At 27.1% G+C, this 20,312-nt stretch overlaps 1 protein-coding gene and 1 non-coding gene across 3 annotated transcripts in view; one reads left to right on the top strand and one right to left on the bottom strand.

Moving 5' to 3' along the window:
* The first annotated feature begins 59 nt into the window (after positions 1–59).
* The window catches only part of LOC113556124 (carbonic anhydrase-related protein 10), a 203,089-nt gene continuing 182,836 nt past the window's right edge, over positions 60–20,312 (top strand). Inside the window, exon 1 of one of the 2 annotated variants that reach the window (XM_026960891.1) lies at positions 60–201. The gene's annotated coding sequence lies outside the window, so the exon portion shown is untranslated. Of the gene's footprint in view, positions 202–4,188; positions 4,477–20,312 lie in introns of those variants that run through there. The other variant, XM_026960890.1, reaches the window with a different exon arrangement.
* Trnap-cgg lies at positions 13,396–13,467 on the bottom strand. Its single transcript has one exon. It is a non-coding gene; the product is annotated as a tRNA-Pro (tRNA).

Raw genomic sequence — 20,312 nt, 5'->3', positions numbered from 1 at the left:
ATTATTGATTTTTATTTGAATTATTTATTATGGCATACATGTTTTGCTTAACATAACTTTTTATTCAGCTATTTGTTTCAATTTTAACAATGAGTTTAATTGATACAGTAATATATAGCACAAGAATAACAGATTAAAGAGACCTCCAGTGGAGATACTTCGTCAAGAAACGAAGGGCTTACACTTTAATGTACTAAAAATGTAAGTATAATAGCTTATATTTTATATTCTTATTATTTTTGGATTTGTTTGTTTCTATATTAGAAATATTTAAAGTAAGTCAGTTTTAAATAATTAATAAGTAATTAAATTATGTATCTATTATGTAATACAGCTGAGTCGCGATGACTCGAAAAACTTGACAACGCGATTTTTGTTTTATTCCCTTAGAAATATAAATTATATATAAATTCGAGTTAGAAATCTTGAATAATACATATCTCGAAACAAATTCTTATCTCCCTTCAACTTCGAGTTATCGCGACTCGACTGTATTAATATGGTTTACAATAACACTCTTGACATCTGCAATTAACTTAAATTGAAAAACTGAAGTTTTTTAAAAATATTATCGTAAATTCAATATATTTTCATAATTTTAAGTAGTATCTCTTATGAGCATACAATAGTAAATTAATATTTAATAATGCATTAAATATTATTGTATCAATATGAATATATGATGAGCATTATTTATTTATATGATTTGTAAAATATATATATGGTTTTACAAAAATGCACTCGATATTATACATTTTTATATTTTTTATTACACAACTGCAAACGTGACATTGAAAAAATAAAAGGTAAAAGTTCTCTATTTCCTGTGTTAAAATTGTGGTTATTTATCAAAATTTATATTTTTCTCTGTAGTTTTTCACATAAAACCATTTTTTTATATAATTTCATAATAGCACAGCAACTTGGTATATAAATAAATTATTTGTATTACTAACATAAACTACTTATAAGTTATTCTTTTTGGCTTTTTACGAGCTGTTTAGATCTATTTTCGCCACCAAATTCCTCTATCTCAGTAAGTTGGTAAATCTCATTCAGTAGTTGTACTCCATTTTGTACTCCTAATAATAGTACTAATAAGTCTTTGACGATCCATTTTAAGATTTCTCGGGCCATCATCTTAGCTATTTTATGTTTCTTTTCCATCTTATGAACCTATTACTCCAAATTATTTAAACTGTCTCCGTTTCTCTGTAAAACTCTTAAATTTTCGGTTTTCCCTTTTTGTCGTATTTTCTGTGTTTCTTTTTAGTAAAAATATCCTTTTAAAGATCTTATGAATAATGTTTTATTAGTTATTTTAGATTAGCATTTAAAATATATATTATTCAACAATTATGTTTTAAATTGACTAATAAAAACCTCTTAAATGCGAATGTGTTACATTTTGCCGTTTTCGTATTTGTGAATGATGAAGCGTAGACGGCGGTTTTATTGATAATCAAATCACATGGCACTATAGCAGATTATGTTGAAAAACGGCTGGCGATGAGCGTATTCCCTTAAACATCGTATCGTACGCGCATGTACATATTATGCTAGTTACGGAAACGAAATATTTTTAAACACAATTTTTTAATTTTGTGATACTCTGATAATGATACACGAAGCTGTGAAATCAGTCCAAGGCAGCGTTTTAACTGTACTGTTTTACGTGGAGTTGAATATATCCAACTTATCAGTAACGTGTTACCGACATCTTGTTACCTCTGTATTAATATGTAAAACACGACTTGAAACTATGTAGTATGAACCCAGATTAAGGATGGCTCTTAGACTGACTGAACATTTAACGGTTACACACTCATGAGTATAACATAACATGTATACATCACTATATAATGCCTAAAATGTGAAAAAGAGTTTATCGAATTTATTCAGCGACATACCTATGTGGAATATTCGAAAATGTCCATTTTTTAGAGTTATTTCTTTGTAATATGGAGAATAAACAATTTTTTAATCGGCTGAAATTTGAATGAACGAAAGAAACTTCTATTTCAAAAAATATAGATAATAATATTATGATAAAAATTGTATAGTTTTGGTAACTATATAGGTAAGTATAGGTAATCTAAACTGTATCAAAGAATAGGTACACTACTCATTACAATTTAATTTAATGTGTTTTGTTTTTATAATATTATTCAATATGTTCATCATACACTGCTCATTTTAACTCCGTCGTGGTTTAAACCAAATACCTATAGTCTTATCTGAAAAAATAAAAGTTTAAATATGTTATATTAAATTATAATTGGTCTAAACATTTTTAAAAGTACCCAAACAAATAAACAATACTATTGATAATAATATTAATAATATCCCGATGAGGTTATTTATATAGTTATATGTACCAATTATTGTTAACCATTATGATAAAATTCTATCAACGCAATATGCAGGTGCATAAATAACTTAATTCAACATTAGGAAGTCTTGATTTTTATTTTATTTCACCTTATTAATTTAATAGAATGAAATTGAATATTCCTAAGTACGTAGAAGTACATAAAATATCAACGAGTTGTGTGTTCTTTAACATCTATTGAATTAGCAAATTAGTTATTAAACTGTGAAAACCATACAATTTTACCATAATGTTATGCTATATTTTTTTAAATAGAAGTTTCTTTTATTCATTTTCAACGAATTTCAAAATTAGTTTTTTCGTTATATTACAAATAAATAACTTTACAAAATGGAAAATGGTTACTTTAAAAAAACTAAGTGTTTTATTTTTTTTTTATTTTTGATCATTATATTATATTATATAGTCATATTATATTACATTGAGAAAAACTGCACTACAATATCTGCATTATTTTTCGAAGCTACTGACTTTCCAATTAGTTAACACACTGTATATTATATGTATTATTCAATCAAATAAAAAACAAAAATTTAAAAATCTAAATTTTATTAATTGCAAACAGTTAAGTTATATAATTTGTATACAAATGATGGAATAATTATTGTGCTTAAAAAAAAAATGATAGTATTATTATTACATACAATGAATCAGGTTCTTCGTTCAGTCTTAATTTAGGGGAGGATGTAAACTTTTTTACTTTTAAAATATAATACAAAACTATAATTTATAAAAATAATAGCTTCCACAAATATGTATACTACTAAACGTTATTTAAAAAAAAAAAAACTTAAACTATTAATTTAAGGGGAGGGGGTTGGCAGTGCAGCGACCAACACGTCATTCCCATTAAAAATACGCCCTTGCTATTACCATGGAAGTATTTAGTGTGGTCGTGTTGGCCTGTATTTTTTTTTTACAAGAGCATAATTTGAGTTTTTTTTTTTTTTATTTATAATATTGTTATTCATAATGTTATATTTTATTACACGCTTGCAATGACCGATCACGGAACAGCCGACTGAAAAGTCGTGTTTATTGAATAATAATGAGGGCTCTGATCACTGATCAATAGTCCTCGATAATATAATATGATGAATTAATATTATTAGTTATTCAGTATGTTAATGTTTGCACTAATTACGATACTACCTATGTACAATAGGCACCTACACAATCGATCGCGGTACGTATTATTAATGGTATAAAGCACGTGTGTGAAATCAATTTTTGCTGTCGAAAATTGAATTTTTTTTTTCCAAACAGAGCGGGCTGCCGCGCCGAAACGAAATTAGTGAGGGGGTGCGCAAACTGCAGTAGCATAATACGGGGGTGGGCGTATAAGCCTACGAACATAATAGCATTCGTCGACGAATCGCGTTGACAATAATATTGTATATAATATTATTCGGTACAGATGAAATACGATTTCTACTACTGTGTGGTTGCGCGGAGGAAACACGATCGCGCAATGTTTTCGTCGGCCGCACACGACGAGCGAGCGTCGTACCCGGCGGCGGCGGGCTCGCGGGTACGACTGCTGGACGGGCGGCCGGGAAATCCCGTCGAACACCGACGAGACAGCGGCGTCGTCGGCGGCGACGAACCACATGGCGGCGGCCGCGGAGACCGCGTGCGCGCGTGACCGGCGGCGGCGTACTGTCTATTATTATTGTGACGGTCGTCGGCGCGCCGGCGGCGGCGGTCGAGGCTTCCGCGGAGGCGTGGGCGGGGGGCGCGGCGTGCCCGACGAGCGCGTGTTGTAGTCGCACGGCGTCCGCCGCGTCACTCAATCGGCCCTCGCGCTCCGACACGCGCGCGACGCCGCCGCTGACGATAAACCGACTCGACGACGACGACCGGAGAGTCGTATCCGGCCCGGAGCTCACAAGCCCCCCCGTCGTCGTACACTAGACGTGCCTCTCGTCGAGACGGAATTTTTTTTTGAAATTCGCACTCGCACACACTTACACACATACACACGCACAATTATACGCACACACACACACAAGCGCCCAAGTATAAAACGCGCGCGCCAAGTCGCCGCCGACGACGCTGTCGCGGGACCCGCACACTTTGCATTCGTGAGTATAATAATAATATATATGTTATAATAATATCGTGATAAGGATATAATAGTATACGAGTGTTATATAAAAAAAAAAAAATTATACACGAGTTGCCACCTCGAGACGCGTTCTACAGGTCGTCGTCGCCTGCTAACGCGTTACAACAATAGCTATAATAATAATAATAATAATCATAACGACAACAACGATATCAATAATAATGTACACACTCTCGTTATATCCAGTCTCGTAAAAGATAAGATTTAAACGTCTTTAAGTATACGTATACTGTGAATATAGAATATTATACTTGTTTTTAAAAGTATCCAAAATACATAATCATACTATTGATGTTCAGAAAATAAACGTTTGGCTATAACCGAGGAAAATTTTCTAAAAAAAATATTTTAGGATACTTATTTGACATAAGTACCTATATAAATTTATTATTTATTATTACGAGATTTTTACTAAGAATGTTTTTAACCTATCCTCAGATAATAAATCAATTAAATTATTAACATTATTTTTTTTTTTTTGTTATTTCGTGTTTAATATTTGAATTTCCGGTTGAGTCTAAATCATATTAAAATATATTATTATGTACAAATAACTACTTCTAGCATTATAATATATTGTTCTAGTTTTTTTTTTATATATACATACATAATTGGATATAAAATAGAAAACATTATTATGTGTTTAAAATGTATTGGGATTATTGGGATTTTGATTTGTAAACGAAACGATATTATGAAAACTAGTAGATTATAAATGCTAGAATATTAGATCATAAATCACATACAATCTATTTCTAATCACTACACGTGAGAATGGTGGGTTAATATGTTTTTCGTGGAATGTGTATGATATCTAATTTAAAATTTTGTCGCTCTGATACAATTTTTTTTTCTACATCCCATTCTGATAAATGCCAATTTTCGATAATAAAGAAATATTACATACAAATTCAATAAAGGTCTTTTTTTTTGCTATTAAGAGTTACATTTTTTTTGTTCATTTTATTATTATTGCGTTATTTAGAATTATTTGTTTAATTTAAGGTATCCAGTTTAATTTTATTTTGTATTTAATGTTTAGAACTTATAAAATATTAAAATGTTATTCAATTTTTACATTTGAAATAAGAGTAGAATTATAATGAGATGTCAAATGAAATGTACGTTAATTTCTGTATAATTTAAAATAAAATTTTAAAGATAACTAGGAGTTATACGTGTACTAGACATTTTAGGTTGGAATAATTGCTGGATATAAAAAATATCACTACAATTTTACATGGAATTAAATTTTCCCATAAAATATTTAAAAAAAATAAATTATGCTAGTAAACGTCGTACATTTGTAAATATTTATATTAATTATGTACACAAAAATAAAATATAATAATATAAATAAATATATTTAAAATAATCATTTTTACATTTTATAATTTAATTATATTTTAAATATTAATTTTAGTTGTGTTTGAAATTATTATCTTTATAGTATAATAAGTTGATGACTGATTTTTTATTTATATACTTCACGGTTGTAATAATAATAATTTAACTTCTTTTACCTATACATTTATAATATTTATAATATCTACATAGTATATTATATGCTTTTATTGTGATTTGTGAACTTATGAAAATCCCGGAGACATTGTTTGAGTAAATACATATTAAAAGCTAAAAATCAAGTGACGTTATGCTTTATCTACTTTATAGTTGCCTCTTGTCTACGTGCATACCTATCCAAGGCAGAATATAATTCCCTGAATAAATTTCTTCAACATACCATTATTTGATTTTGCTTTATTTTAAAGATATAATCTGCTAGGAAGCAGGGATCAAAAACAAAATTAAAACCCTTAATACATACGACGAGCTGAAATACCACTGGGATGTATGTATACAACGTAAATTATTCGGGGGAAGGGGTAAAAATACATATAATTGAACGTGAAATAAAAATTACAATTTAGACTGTGTATCTGAAACATTAGGTACCTAAACGACCATATTAATTGTATTAATTAAACAAGATGTTTTTTTTTTTTTTTTTGAATAATGAACTTATCTTGTTCACATATTATATGTTATTTTACTCTTAGTAAAAGAAAAAATCATTTGTACCATTTTATTTTAATATATTATAATATATTAATTAGGTAGCTACAAAAATAAATGCTTATTATAAATAATTAAAATATAAAGTATAATTTAATACGCGTTTCATATATAAATGTGTAATCGAAAGCTTATTGAAGATTACGTTGGTATAATAGACATTATAAATAAGTTTGTATCGTTAGCAATTTATTGACATTATTATTATTGCCGTTTTTATTATTTCCAAAATGTTTATTAGGTTTATAAAATGTGAGTTGTTTTCTACTCTAAAATACGAAAACAATTATGAGCTTAATTTTAACTCAATTTATTACATGATTTAAAAACAGTTGTATTATTAACTTAATAAAGCATCAAAATATTTGTAAATAAACGTAATATCTATTTGATTTAATAATAGTTTGCTTTAAGTTGTATTAAATTAGCTACTAGTTTAAGTAGTTTAACCAGTAATATATTTTGAACGTTTTCAAAATTATAAATTTATCATGGTTTTTGACAAACAAATATATCATATACGTTCAAATTCATAAGTTATTAAGAAATTCAATACTTGAAAAATATGTTTTTAACCTTTTATAAAGACTTTTAAGTAGGTACTCGAAGTACATAGGTAGTGAAATCCAACTGAAGAATGAGGTTTTCGTATAATCTCGAAAAATCTCTGCAATCTCACATCGTTTTTTTTTTTTTTTAAAGTTTTAAACTTTTCAACGGAAAATAATAATTTATATTCGCCAGTTAATCGGCTTCACGGAGGTTTTTATTTCAAATCCAATAAATTGTAATACATCGTTGTAAAATTAAAAACATTATGGTAGCATTGATAGCTACTCCTAACACAAGCATTGCTTATAGGGAAAAGATATCAATATTTATACTTGTACCTATATTAATTAAGCAAAACATACTTGTAATATTGATATTAAATGTTTTGACGTTAAATAAATAACCAAATTTTTACTTTATGGATTATTACCTTTTAAATTATTGTATATAATTTTGAAGTACTTAGATTGAATTTAGAATAAATGTATATTTACTTTTATTTAAGTGCCATTACCTATTTTAATTAAACTTTTCTGCTTAAGAGTAAAAATATTTTTAAGACAAAAATAATTAAAACAAATTCTTAATTTACCAAAACTGTCATAAATAATTATTTGATGATAAATATTATTCAAGAGCTATTTTCGTTTAAAACGTGTGTATGATAATATTATCATAAAAAGACACGATTATACACTAATTTATTTTTATAGTGACAATAAACCATAATTACTAAAACAACGTACCTATAATGTAATTATTTTTCAACCGTTTAAACACATTTACATTGTTAATAAGAAATGTCTACAACCAATTCATTGTTGTTTGTGTTAAAATTAATGATCTGCAGCATTGGCATATTGTTTATTTGTATATACACAATAGATGTCTTAGCGGGATTAAAAATTAAACATTACTCTGTGTTTACACTAAGAATATATATATTATTTACAATTAAACTGGTCAAAATTTTATTTTGGATATACTATAGGTAAATTTAAAAAAAAATCCAAATTATACATAATATGTTCTGTTATACTTATAAAAATAAGACATATTAATTTGAGATTATATTTGATTAACGGAATATTCTAAACATGATTTTTAATCACACATATACTTTCAAATGTGTGTATATTTATTATTAACCCGTCAGAAGGCGTGTTAGTGTTTGTAACACGATTAGGCGCGTATGAGCACGGCGCTCGTTTCTCCTATTTTTACTATTAAAAGTGGTTATTCGAAGTGTAAGTGAAAATTCCAATATAAATAATTAATTAGGATCACTATAATTATTTATCATCAAAAAATTCCTATACACAGACACATATCCGTTACAGTTATTTATTATGAATCTGAATTTGCTTCTGACAGGATTTACATAATAGTACATATAGCGTGGCACTCACTTTTGTCGGGACCGGCCATTTTAATCCATTGTCATTTCAACACAAGATTTTGTATTGGGTTATATTATTTATAGAAAAATTCCCAGGTATGATAACATAAGGTATAAATAAATATAAACAATATAGAGCTCTACACGGTCCGTTATTTTAAAGATCGGACCGGACTAAAAATTTATTCATATAGAGTAGGCTGGGACCGGACTGCTGGTTCGATCTTAAAACATTTCGGACCGTTAACGGACCGGGCTGTAAGGTTCAGTCAATATTAGCTCAGACTGGACAATGATGCGTTTTGTATTACAATGGAAAGATATTGTTTTTAAGTGAGCTATCTATAGTATTTATAATCAATAGTATTACGTAAAAATAACTTACTACGATTTTAAGAACCACGATTGGGACCGAACCGAACCGAACTGAACTATTTTCATTTTTTTTTTTTTTTTTTTGAAACCGAAAGGGACTGAAAATAATGCATTTTATCTAAGGACTAGACTGAATTACTCCTAAAATATATTGAACCGGACCAAACCGACGATTCATAGTTTTTATATGTTAGGCAGGACTATACAGAGCACTAGAGCACTACAACAATATTAGAATTAAATTAAAACCCGTAGTGGTGAAAATAGAAATCGAGTGAGCGCCGTGCTCATACGCGTCTACTGACGGGTTAAGAGATTATTTAATTTAATTAAATATGTAGATATTAACAATATTACAAATTTGATCAACATTACTAAGTAGAAATACAAATATATACACATATAATTTTGATGAATCGCATTACTAAATCTACTACTTAATGTCAATCTGATAAGTTTGACATGTATCGTATGCGTAGACAACGCGATAACCTATATCATATTGATGGTAAATGACACAAATTTATTTTAATATAAAATGTGCTTGAGCAATTTGTGTTCATAAAAAAATTTAAAAAGAATAATGATTTGTTTGAAATATGGTAATTTGTAGGTAAATATCAATAATCACGTGACGGTATATATGAACAGAACTCAATAAATCTTTGAATACAAAATATAATTAATAATATATATTAAATTCACTTAATACTGTCAGAGCTAATTGTTTGCTTTCAAATTAAACCCTTATAATTAATACTTGAATTTATTACGATTTTAGGCAAGAGACTGTAAGAGGTATTTGAGTGATTAAAAACATAAACGTGTAATTAAAGGAGAAATGATATAAACTCATGAAATATTTACAGTGCTCATTCGTATCAATTTGCTGGTTGAATATAATGTATTTTTTTATATATATATATATATATACATAATAACTACGTAGAAGAGATTATTTAACAAAGAATAATATATTTAAAGACATAGCTTGTAATACATTTTTGGTTTCAAAAATAAAATTACATCTCGGCCAAGAAGATGAGTGTCTTGACGAGGAAATTAAAGGAATACATAGCACATTTATATAATATATTGTTAGCCAGAAGAGTCTTATAATGTTATGTAAAATCACTGCATTGTTCTCTAGAGTCTATATATTTCAGTCATTAAAGTATTACATTAAATACATGAAAACAGTTTTATCACTCAAGGACTCTGATTAGTAGATTCTAATTGTTAAGGAACAATTATGCGATAATATATCACTTAATATGTGTGTGTGTGTGTGTTTCATAATTATGTTTTTAAAATGATCGTCCATGCGAGTAGCGAGTATAATACAAAAAAATATTTCATTTTTCACTCAAATGGACAAATTTAATTCACATATTATCAAAACTTACTCAGAATGCTTACTACTTAGTAGTATTTATAATTTAAATAAAACCGTGTAGATTTTGACAAAATATAGTGATAGCCTTCTTAAGTGCATTATGACAAAATATAATATTTTTTTTCTTCTGTAAAGCAAATATTATAATAATAATATATATTATAGGAAGTAGCTACTTTTACGTATTATAATTATGATTGGCCCTAATATTGAAATAATATTTTTATAATAATGACCATGTCTCAATGTAAATATAAAAGTAATACAAGTACCCTTGGATATTTTTAATTTGTGTTTTAATGTTTTAGTTAGTTATATTAAAATTAATGATTATTAGCAGCTTAATTAATAATAATAATAATAATATTATTACAGTTTACACAGTATAAACAGAAATACAAAATACATACATTTTACCATTCAATCAATAATATGTTTTAAATTTTTAAATTATTGTATTATTTTTATTTAAATGAACTTGTGGTATCCATGACTATTGGGCTAAATACTGATATTATACGTTGTAAATTGTTAGTTTAGTGATGATGACTTTAAATTATCTGGTTAACTCAAGAAGAAAAGTTCAGTGATAATATTTGATTGATCTGATTTTGGTTGACTTAGTCGACCACTCATGCCTGATGGTACTATTTGCATGCATTTATATTAATTGCAAATCGATCATAAGACATTTAACTGTTTGCGGTTATTGCGAAGGCAAACATTTTTTTAGTAGTAGCTTGATAAAGGATGTCAGCGCTCATCGTATTGTTTGTTTTCTTTTTCTGACCCACTCGTGCAATAAAGTAAATTTACGTTTAGCAGCAGCAATTTTGTGCTGTTAGCTTTAATATTAGAGTGAAATAAAGTATTATCCAACTTAAAGTTAAGAACATTATCTGTGTTTATACATTGGATTTTTTTAAGGATATTTCATTCTTTCTGCGATATATGATTATTTTTAAATTTGAATATTTTACATACTCATGAAAATAAGTAAAGGATATCTGCGTGATATACGTTGTAAACATATCAATCAACTATCAAAGTTTCACTTTTATAATCTATTTTTTCTGCTATGGTAGTATAAAAATGACAACAATGTACGAGCTCTGAACTGCCATTCCAGCATTTCTAAAATTGGTTAGTATTAAAAATGTAAGCGTCAACAAAAATCTAGAATAGAGTAAATGCCCTATAAGCCCCCAATTAATTATATTTCTGTTAAAATTTAAATTTAAATTGAGGTGGTAATTAAATAAGTGTTGATAAGATAACTTTATACTCTTTATGCTTTATAGTTCACTTAGCTGATCATAATTTTTCGACTAAAATACTACGATTTTGATGTTTTATCATAATATTAAGATTTAGTTAGTTCTTTCTGCCATTTCATATTTCTTACATAAACATTAGTGTACATAATTTTTCAACATAAATATCAGTCCTACTTCTACTGTGATTTAGGTATATGCAATTTCTGAAAATAGATAACCTATTTAGATGTAGCCTTATAAGATTCAATTGGAGGTATATTTTTTATTTATACATTTTACTATCTGTATATTTGAGTCGGTACAGTAAGTAAAATATATTCTGATAAATTTTAAGAAAGTTAACTAGGTAAATATAATTATTAAATACCTACCTATATACACATTTAAAACACCTATTTACTATATCGTTTGATTTTTGTTTAGTTTGTATGTTACCAATAAATAAATATATCTTATAATAATAAAAAAATGTTCTGGGGAATGTTTGCATTGTACATTTTACTAGAAACAATACAAACGCACTATCGTATTATTCAAGTTATAATATTGATGAATACAGAATAATAAATAATAATTTATGATATGTTAGTAATAATTAAGATAAGCAAAGAAGCCTTTGATTTGATTTTAAATGTACGTGGATTATTTTAATTTTAATTTTATGCTTCCAGTTCTTATGTTATAAAGTATTCAATACATTTTCAATTTGATAAAGCACATAATTTCTATATAAAAGTATAATATTAGTAAATGTTAGTTTCTATTGGTGGATATATACATTTTAATTATAAGATATAATTATTAACAAAGTTATAACTTAAAAAAAATGAAATAATAATTCAATTTAATAAGTGTTTGATTGTTTGAGTTAATAATTTTGTTATTAATAATGAAAATTTGAGTTCTATATAATATATAGAATATACATTTCTCATAAGTTGTCTATATTGAAACCAAAAATAATAATATACGATATTAGTAGACTGATTGAGAAAATTGTATACGTTTAAAATATTTTAATTTCAATAATTGCTGTTTAATTAATAGTTATATACATTAAAAATAAATTAAGACTGTTTGCAAGCTTTTAAGTTTTATGTTTATGTTTATCTTATCAATATTATAAATGATTTCCTCTTACGTTTATAATTACTTATGAGTTTCGATAGTAAAATAATAATATATTCAAAACTATGACCAAAACGCTAAGTAAAACTTGTAGTAATAAAAGTTGTGTTTATTAGACATTTTATGAATCATCACTTGGGTCAAACTAACGTGCTTCTCCTCCTCAAATATCCTTAAGGCATTACATTAAACAGAAGCTTCGAAATTATGGAAATTATATGGTATTGACGCAAAATGATAATATCGTGAATTTCGCACATTTTTTTGTGGCATCAAATCTTTGTTCTAGTACCGAAAGTATTTCATATCGGTCACATTTTATCGCTAAAAAATTTAAGCAAACGTGTCAAATATATGACGGGCTCTCGTTTCGCACACGTACGTTCATACACGCTCGCAAATCATTCGGTACGGTTGTTAGGTATCTATTGAGAAGTGGGGCGCTCTACCGACGTGGTTTAAGTGAACGTCACTCTCTCTTTCTCTCTTTCTCTCCGTCTCGCTCGTACCGGAGCGCGACGTCCGGAGACGTGGCGGCGATAGCAGCTCGTGCGTGCCGCAACCGGTCTTAAGTGAAAGTCGTCGCGTGGCTTGTTGGTCATCCGGCGTGAATGCGTTCACTGTGTTCTTCCGCTTAAGACTACTGTATAAAAACGGCAAAAATTTAACGGCGGGCCTGTCCGGGATTTGAACCCGGGACCTCTCGCACCCGAAGCGAAAATCATACCCCTAGACCAACAGGCCGGTTGAATGTAATAGTAAAAGTTTAATGGCTTAGACAGGTCGAAAAAAAAACATGCGAGCGCAAAACGTTTATCGTATGGAATACCGTTACTGTTGCCGTACGCATAACATATACCTGTATCGTAGCGATGTGTATGCACTATACAGTGACTGAGAGTACGTGTTTTGCCTACCCGAGAGCCGTACGCGGGACCGAAATCAACGAGAGGACGCCGCCGATTCGAATGATGCGTGCAAATCTCGTCGATATTCCTGTATGGCGTAATATTTTTGAGGGGGATAATGGATTAGTGACAGCTGAATTTTCCAAACACGGAGATGACCATAACCTTACATTCAGTCATTGTTATGTATAACCGTTGAAACCCGAGTAACATATTTTATATTATGTACAACGTCGGTGCTTATGCACTGTGCTTTGAGCACAACTCACACACGGGTCCAGTGTACGGAAATCGTACGAGTGCATTAATGACAGCCAACGTGTAAAATCTTACCAGTAATATAAAAACCTAATAAACATGGTTCTCATTCGAACAATGGTTAAAAATTGTTTTCGGTCACCAACAATGCCGAAGTAATAACAGTTATTGCCGATCCCTCTGCGTTCGTACGTTAAAAATGTGTCAATATTATTATTTTGGTGCTCGTGAACCGTACTTATGCAGTTAGTAGGCGCAATGTACAAACGGTGTTTTAGTGTTTACATTTTTTTTTTTTTTTTTTTTTTTTATTGATCGAATAGAAAGAATTACATTTATATGAAGATAACATTTTCGATTATCAATTTCCTCTAAGCAAAGCTTGTGTAGGAGATAGAGAGTTATTAAATATAGTATTTCCTATATATATAATATATAAGATGGAGTTATTATATGTTATATGTATACGTGTAGTGGTTTTTATCCATTAATCCTATGCTTATTACTAATAACTAATAACTATCGTACATGAGATACAAATTTAATTTAATCACACTATTAGTAACTTGCTAAATAATTTTTATACTTAAGGCATAACAAAAAATTAAATACCCATTTCCCAAAAATATAATGTTTTATACTTTTATACCCTATGAATATTAACTATAATGATTAGCTATCTGTTTATATTGGTTATTGACTATTGTCAATGTAATGTAATGGTTATTTTAGACTATATACAAATTAAGTGTTAAATAAGTTATTTAAGTTTGTCGCTAATCCAGAGTACAAAATATATGTACTAATATCCCGTATTTTACAGTATTTTTTGTTTGTATATTGAAAATGCGATATTCAATACGTTTAATTTAAAAATACGCATTATGACGTGTCAGTACTGAGAATACAAAAGACATTGTTAAATTTTTATTGTATTCTATTTAAATAAATAATATTAAATGTGTTCTAGGGTTGGGTATATTATGTTTAGCACTTTGTCTAACACTTTAAATAATATAGAATAACGTCAAGTACTGAAAAGTATGGAAAATTAATACGATAGAAAATTGCATAAAAAAGTAATTATTTTGTTATTTATCATGTATGTATGTGTGTGTGTGTGTGTGTATTTTATTATTACTGATTATATTATATTGTATTATTCTTGTAGATATGCGATTTGAAAAACATCTATTATCTCGAACACAGTTATATGGATAATATTGCGTGACATGTATCTCCTGTATACCTTATAAAGTTATAATATACCTACTCGCATTATATGTATAGAGAATAATTTATCATTTGGAGAAGAAGGTGTGTAATTTTGGCGGAGACGGATAATGTGGCATAATATTATTATTACACACCGTTAAGTGCCCTATAAATAAACAGAACAATTTCAACACACTTCTAATGTATCTACTAATGAAGATAAGAACCAACTGGATATGCTCAGTCCAGCAGTTTAAATCATAAACATTCATCTGGTTAAAAATATATTATATAGTTTAATTATTTTTGTATTAATTTAAATGTTTATATTTATAAAAAATAATATGTGTTTAATAGAAGCCTAGGAAAAAATAATGAAAAACCATTATAAAAGAATTAAAATTGTATGCTTATAAGAGTTATTATGTATACATAAAAATAAAATATTAAGAAAAGTCCGTTTTTTATTTTTTCAAACTGAACACGAAACATTAGAATATTTAACCTTCGGTTACCAAATAGCTATTTGGAATTTGCTTGTTTCATTATATCGCACACTAAATTGTAGTATTTAACGGTGCTAATTGGATAGAGGCTAACTTTAAGTTTTTGTTAAATGTTACACTTTAAAAATCACTTTATTAATGTTTGTGCGATTACCATTGAACTTTTAACAGGAATGTTCACAAAGAAGTTTTAATATTTTAACTCGTATAAAAAAGACATGCAAATAAAACACTCGTGAACTCGTTAGTTCGTACTTGTATTATGATATAAATTGGTACAATCTTAATTTTATTTTTTCTCCAAATATACACAGTATATATAATATGTTTTAATTGACATCGAATAAAAATTTAAATTGTATACACTAAAAATGTACCTAATGAATATGTACACACAATAATTTTGGGTATATAATATTATTATTATTATTTTTTGGTATAGAATATACCAAAAAATATGGTTTTATAATAACGTCAATTGAATTTCTTAATCAAAAATATAATATATATGTATAAAGGTTAATGTTGATCAATTTGTCTGAAATTTTTTTCTCATACTTTTTTTTAATTAATGGAACTCGATTATTTTGCAATTGTTTTCCTTCATCTATACTAGAGGATCACCCTAATATATATATTTTTTTAAATAAACACTTATCAAAAAATAATAGTAATTGTGATATTCTTAAAATAAATTAACAATAATAGTTTTTTTTTTTGTATAAAAATAAAAATTCTATTCACCAAAAATACAAAAAATTATTATAAAATAACCGAAATTGAATGACAATAGTGTGTACCACACAATTATTAACAAACTCTATGAGTTTTTTTTTTTTATCAATGAATAACAATATTATATTTAATACGTTATTTTTAACGATAGTAATTATTTATAAATCAAAAACATTATTCGTGGAGATTTACAATTTATATATATATATATATATATATATATATATATATAAATTGTATCAATATATTATTATGAATTTTACTATACACTGTAAAAATTTGATTTATTTTCAAATATTATTTGTTTATTATATAAATCAATTTTATTCTTTTGCAATATTAACAGATTTATGTTATTACATTCTGAGTTATATAAGTTGTATATAAGTAATATAATATAGTATAAATTCATAATATTATTATAATAATTAAATACTAATAATATAAAAAAATGCAATGTTTTCAAGAAAAATTATATAAACTTACCGTTATACTAAAAGTAAAATAAATCACTTAAATAAAGGTATTTTATAAAAAAAAAACATATCGCGTTATATATAATATAAATTATTAAAATAATTAATAAAAACATGTATTAAAGAAATCTAAAAAAAATAAATCGTTTGAAATCTTTGAAATTTTATAAAATAGAATTAAGTACCTATTTTAATTATTTTAAATATTATTTGAATACACTGGGCATAATAAGTATTCAATAATAATAATTATATGTTTTCAAAATAATAGGTAGCTATATAATCAGCTTACGAAAATTGACATATTAAATTATGTTATTGTGATGTAAACAATTTATTCTTTATGAAATAAACGCCATAAGGCATGGTGTATTATTTTTACAATCACTATGAACTAATCATTAAAATAAAAGAGCAAAAATACTTCCAAGTATTGTAACAATATACGTGCTAATCACACTTCGTATAACATAAATAACCAAGTTATAACCGTTGAAATAATTATTATTCAAAGAAAAATGTCATTTTTTAAATTTATTTTTTCTTTCTACAACCCAAGTCTCACGAGACTATAAAGTGGACCGACAAACCCCTCCCTATCCCCATCGTATATTTCAAGATGTAGACCAAACACAAAGGTGAGTCAGTACCGCACGTCACATATATAATGCGAAAAACACGCACGAAGTGAATGAAATTCTTGGAATAAGTATACCGGGTATGTGTATATATATATAATATTGGTGGTTAATGTTAGTGGTGAATTTGAATTACGCAAATCCCCGAGGAGGAGTGAAGAGAAGAAAAACATACATTTCAACGGAGAAATTACGGCGTTTGAGAGACAGTACTCTCAGCTGCATTATCACAATTTAGAATCGTTTTCCGGTCGAATGTCCAAGAACGCGTTTTTCTAAAAATCCGTCTCACGTTCGTTCGGTATAACATTCTTAAACAACACTTTTTTTTGGTTTATTTAAAATACACACCAAAACGCAACTACGTTTTTCAATTACACGTGCGTAAGATAAAAATTCAATTGGATTATCGCGTTAAAACGGAATAACAATTAGGTTATGCGGTTGTAAAATAATATGACGTACTATTATTTTCCTTTCACACACTCTGTTTACAATAGTCGTACTTAAGATTTATTGATTTATGACACGCAGTGGAAGAACGGCGTTGACTACATTAGTACTGATATTGTTTTTTATTAAAAACCAGCGTATTCATAATACATCGAATGTGTGTTATTTATCATATAATAATATTATATAATATATTATGTTTTTATAATATTGAAATGTTAACTTATTTTTATTATTAACTTTCGGTGGTTTCGAATCTGTTAAAGTTTCGTTCCTTAACATAAAACACTATGTATTATAATTACCTGGATAGATATATTGGTTTTCAAAATGATTTCGGTTATTATTTTAAATTAAAATAATAGACAAGTAATCGTATTATACTTTGGAAAAATGTAAATAACAATTATTATGAAAAACTTGTACAATTATTGTATTTAAATATGATAAAATTAAATGTGCGCATGTCAAATTATAAATTGTTTTCATACTGTTTATTTCAGTAATAAAATGGTTTTGTTTTTAACTACGACAGAAAGAAGTCAATTTGTAGATTTATTATTAAAGCAAAAAGTAATTAATCTGAAAAAGAATCAGTGAGTTATATCAAAAATATAACAAGTGAAAAAAAATGTTTGACTACATAAGTAGAAAAAATTAAGGACAGGATCTATAATAAATTGTAATATTTTAAAAACAAACATGATAAGTTTAGTACTACGAATAGATCAGAGCACAACCTCTCGTTAACCTTAACTTCAACCTGTTTCGTAAATTATTTAAGTTTTAAGTTTTACTAGGTATTTAATACCTAATTTCCTATTCAATAATATTTTTTAATTTACTTTATTGCAATAAATTGTGTGCACAATTAAAATTTATTAAGAATGATTAAGTAACAACAGCAAATTAAATACAAAAACTACTAAGCTTTTTCTTTGTATTTTTTATTGTATTATAAAAAAATTATCAGTTAGATATCGCGTGAAAAAAATATACTTTGAAATTTATGACGATATTATTATAATATTGTAAATTATTTTATTATAGGTATTAATACATTTAGAAGTTGCTTGTAATTGTTTAGGACCTAAAATAGTATTGATATTGCAATTAAAAATAAATAGTATTTATTAGAAGATACAGACTTTCTCAGTATGACATTCTCTGGAGAAGTATAAAAAAATATATAAAAAGAATGACTATAGAGACGGATAAAGAAATAACTAAGGATACAAATGTTGTTTTTATATACAAAAAAAAGTTATAAAAATAGTATACGAAAAAAAAAATGGTTTGAATAAAATACAAATTAACCAGAAGAGCGAGATGTCTTTTTGTTTTGTATTTATAGTTAAATATAGAAAGAAAAATATTTTATTTATTGAGCTATCGACATATTATTCAGGAAAACGAATTCTGATACATTTTGACTCAAGTAGTTATGTAAAAGCAATAAATAATAAATTAAATAAAAAACAATTATTAATCCATAGATTTTTGATTATATTGCTATTTCACTATTATACCTTTACTAAAGATTTAAAGTAAATTTATTGACGCATATGCACAGATTAAAGTCAATTTGTTTTATTAAACTTAAAACTATATACTTCACAGTGACAATAGTTTCTATTCGAATTTTATTTGCATATAATAATATATTAAATTGAAACAGCCAACAATCATACACAATACAAATTATTGATCAAAAACAAAGTAATTAGCTAAATCCATTTACTACCTCTGAATTTGTTTTTTAAGATGGTAAGTTATTCATTTACTACCATACGCGCATAGATATATTGGAAAATTGCTCTATCGCGTTTCTTCCGCTATTGCCTTTTTTTCTGATTAATATATTTTTTTTTTATCCAAAAAAGTATCATTGTCCATCAAATACATTTGACGTCCATTAGCATAAAGTATTAATTACGTTCGTAAAATAATTATCGTTTGCCGACTTCAAATTTCAATATATTGCGTTACGAACATTAATTTTGATAATACATAATTATATTATGCTGCGCAGATAATGTTGAGTATAATTTTGTTAGTTGAGACGATTGAAGTGAAAAATGCGCTGAACCATATAATATCAAACAAAAATATCACTGTATAATTGTATATTGTGGAACATCTGAAAGTTTGTGTTCAAAAATCTAAAGTGTTAAAGCTGTTCAACCATTAATTAAATTTCCTCTCTGAGATGATAGTAGTTAGTTAAGTTTACCACCTTGCAGGTAAACCTAAGGAAATCTTAATAATCTAAATATAGCTTTATTTACAAGACTCGAGCAACTTAAACGTCTTGAACGCATTTCAGTTTGATATTATAACGTAAGACATTAATAATTCAATTAATTACGAAAGACATTTTACTATATTATTATATTATTA

This window comes from Rhopalosiphum maidis, chromosome 3 (assembly GCF_003676215.2).
Source record: "Rhopalosiphum maidis isolate BTI-1 chromosome 3, ASM367621v3, whole genome shotgun sequence".
Classification (NCBI taxonomy): Eukaryota; Metazoa; Arthropoda; class Insecta; order Hemiptera; family Aphididae; genus Rhopalosiphum; species Rhopalosiphum maidis.
Note: the sequence above shows the minus strand (reverse complement) of the source record. Positions and strands in the feature narration are given on the sequence as shown.